This window comes from Malurus melanocephalus, unplaced genomic scaffold (genome assembly GCF_030028575.1).
Source record: "Malurus melanocephalus ecotype Western Australia unplaced genomic scaffold, MMel_1.1 scaffold_22, whole genome shotgun sequence".
NCBI classification, from domain to species: domain Eukaryota; kingdom Metazoa; phylum Chordata; class Aves; order Passeriformes; family Maluridae; genus Malurus; species Malurus melanocephalus.
The window spans coordinates 549,285-553,091 of record NW_026623254.1 but is presented as its reverse complement, the minus strand read 5'-3'; positions in this window follow the sequence as shown (position 1 = coordinate 553,091).

The window sequence follows — 3,807 nt, the reverse complement described above, 5'->3', positions numbered from 1 at the left end:
CAAGGTGGCATATGAAGTATTTTAATCAGGAACTTTCCTCCTGCAAAGCACTCTGCTCCACTTCAGCAGTGATAGCAGTGATCATATGATCTCCACAACTGATTTGTTTTTCACCTGGTTCTTTGCTGGTAGGCCCTGGTGGCATCACCACTGACTGCATCACTCTTATTCTCATATGTGCTGGGGAACTTGGAGAGAGCTTAAGAAGAGGAAGTTCCAAAGAATCTGTCTTTTTACTACAAAAAAAACCAGAAAAGAGACAGGGACAAAAAAAAAAAGAGAAGAGTTTTTTTCTCCTCATGGGTACTGCTTGTCCAGTGAGGGGGAATCAATTCAGAAGGTGGTGTCAGTCCAGTAGAGAAAATAAGGAGGGGGGGAGAAAGAAAAGGGAGAACAGAAAGGAGGGAAATGTTTTAATGATAGCTTAGAACAGCATCAAGGAGCAAACTGGATAAAGACTGGTAGATGAAGTATTGTAAGAGAGGCAGGTATCTTTCTGCTTTATAAAATTGCTTTATTATCTCTTTAAAACAAGTTYATTTTTAACAATGTTTTTCCTTGTGTATCCAGTCATTAAATATCTGCAACAAGGATTACAAATACCTCAAATCAGGACGGAGAAGACCCATGGGCTGGGCAGCTAATCCTGTTCAATCAGTTGCCTCTTAAGGCATTTGTGGCACACAGACAGCTGCAGTGGAAGATGAAATCTGATATTGTGTGACTACAGAARTGCCCCCAAAATTATATCACACTACAAATGGGGAAAGGATAATTATTTCCTTTTTGCTTGGAGAGTCTTATATGGTGCTTGTTTTCAATTTATGGAAAAGAATTCCTTTTCGCTGCAATATTTCCATTGAAATCAGAACGGACCTTCAGAAGGGCGAATTTGGGACCTGGGCAGAAAGGAATCAACTTTGGAGGTTGTCCCACTTTTCTTAGAAGAATTTCTGAGTTTCATCTCTTTAACCCTCACTGTAGGATCTGTAGGGATTAGTGCATGTGGAATTGCCACAGTGCTCAAGGTGGGTTTAAATTCTTGATCTCTAAGTATCTAAGAGACCTACACAATTGCTATAAAGGTAGAGCTTAATCTGCTTCCTCTTTGCATGGAAAATGACACTAAAACCTCAATTTTCCTTAAAGAGCCTGCAGTTATGTTCTAGTGTGCGTGACTGCTTCATTTATTTAATATTGGGCAACTAAACAGTGTGAAGTTGTTTCCTATGGGATTTTCACATCAAACCTGTGAGCGGGTGTGGTCCATCTTGCATTTCTCAGAGAGCAGGGCTGGCAACTCCCATACTCTTCATGTGAGCATTTCTTCTGTACTCTCGAAGGGGTGTTTTCATAAGAATCTCTGGTATAATCTCTTTTTATAASAATTCTTTGGTACTAAAGTCAGCTGGGAACATGCAGCTCACAAACTTTTTTTGTCTCTCTAACAATTTGGAGTTTGCTGTTGATCTCTCCTTGTCTATAGCTGGGACGAGGTTCCAGAGTYGCTGATCTGCCTTGTTGGCTGACAGATGGCCTCTTCCACTATTTTTTCATGAGTACTTCATGGTGATTATAATGACATATTCACTGCTAGTATAAGTGATGAGCACTAAATCTTATCATTTGCTCATTGGGTGAAACTGAAGTTTAGTTTCAGTTGATGCTTGGCCCTTGGCTGGAGGTTGATGTGCTTACTTTCAAGGTAAATGAAATCAGTTCTGCTGGTCCTCTTGGTTTTCCTGGGGGATTATTTTGCRAGTGAAAGCCAGGGTACAGTTTCCTTCTTTGAATGTGGGGTTCTGYGGCAGTGTTGTATGATTATGGCACTTTCATTTAGATTCAGTTCATTTAAAGGAATCCAACATTCTTCAAACAAGTCAAACTTACTGAGAAGACTGTTAAATCTCCTTTTGTCTTTATTCATATTTCTGCTTTGACCAAAAATGCAGTTTTGTGTTACTCACATTGTAAGCAGCAATGTGGTAGAAAAGAAKAAAATAGCCAGATTTTTCCTTTCTTTTATTTTGGTCTTCCCTTCAACCTCCCTTGCGCCCGATGAGAAGCCAACAGTTATCTCAGATCCATGGGCATGGTGGGTTTTTCCTCCCTCTACTCGTTCTTAATTTTGTGCGTGGTACCACTAGATGTCCCTCTTCGGCTTTTTTTTTATTAGATTTCAGGACTGGACCTGAGAAGAATAAAGTAGCTGTGCTCTGCATCTCTGGCAGATTAAATTGTAAGGGGAAAATATTTTGCTAGATTTAAAGAAGACATTTATAATAGATATTAAGGCAAAAGAGTGTCTCTGTACAGTGAACTTGTACTAAAAAAACTTTATGGAAAAAGTGACCTTTATGAAAACAGAATATGTAACCTGTGGCTGAAACATTACAATGTTTTGTATTGTTTTGCCTTTCTAAATTAACAAGGCACCAGGAAACTGCAACGTGTGAATTCTTCAACCAARCTTCATAGAGAATGATGCAATTTATATTTTAATTGCCCGCTATTGTTTTTGATAGGTAAACACTTTTACRATTTGTATTTAGCAGTAGAGTAAACTGAAAGGGACTGAGGCTGTTCAAAAACTTGAAGTGAGTAAAGAAGCAGAAATAAAACTCAGAAGCTGTGTCTCTCTGCCACAATGTCGAGAGGAGAGACTTGCACAAATAGTTTACTTGAAATTACCTTGATAGTTACAAAATTCAACTTGGGAATTTAAAGGTGCCGTAAAAATTACTGCTTGTATTTGAACAAAACTGGGATGCCCTATAAAGCAATGTGTGCACAGCAGATTTACTTGTCACACAAAATGCCAGGGAAGTGGTGGGGGGCATCTTTGAGTGATCCACTTGGCACAGAGGTGGAGTACAGTGTCAGCATAATGAATAGGAGCTTGCTTGGTGGATGGAAAATATTTTAAATTGAGTTTTTATTTAATGGATTTGAACTTTTCATGCCCAATTACCTTTTTGCTGAAAGAGAACAATAATAATAATAATAATAATAATAATAAAGTGCAAAAGTTCAGTTTCATTCTAGAAATGGGGAAATGTTCTTGGAAAGCTGTCAAAAGGCACAGTGAGATCTCAGGAGCATGGAGTAAGGTAGCTAATGCTCTGGAGTGAATGTCCATCAAATGTCGTGGCTTTATGTGTCCTTGTCAATGGTAATGTGGCAGAATGGGATGAGTCATGTACAGGGACAGATGGCAACAAAGAATTGGTTAAGGTCAGAGAAGTAATGTCCTTGCAAGGGGGTTTATATTATTTCTTTAATTTTCCAATTAAGTCCTGTAGGTGCATGAATTATGGAGGAACCCACCCTCCAAAAGAAGCTAGCAGGATTTAGGAAAACTCTTTCAGGTTATACATAAATAAATCCTTCCCACAGAAACCTTAATCCATCCTGTAGCAGGAATGTAAGAAGGATGAAGTAAAACATCAATTCCTATGAAATTCTATAGGTCTTTTCCTTCTGAAATAATAAATTCTTCTCAGTGAACTTCCATTGTAGGAATGTTTAACTCCAGGAACATGTACACCAGTGAAGAGAAGATTAGTCCTGATGTGTCCAACTGCATTAAATAAAAGTGTATTTTTATGAGTGTATRGAAGGAGAGAGGACACATCTGTATGTTAATTACTGAGTTCTCATTGCTATGATATCTGGATTATAATGTATGGACTATAGACCTAATTCAGCAACCAGTGAATTGAACAGAACTGTTTCCCCTGACTTTCACAGGCTTTGTACCTAGACAAACAGTCTCTATCATATTCCATTCATTTAACTAAGTATGTG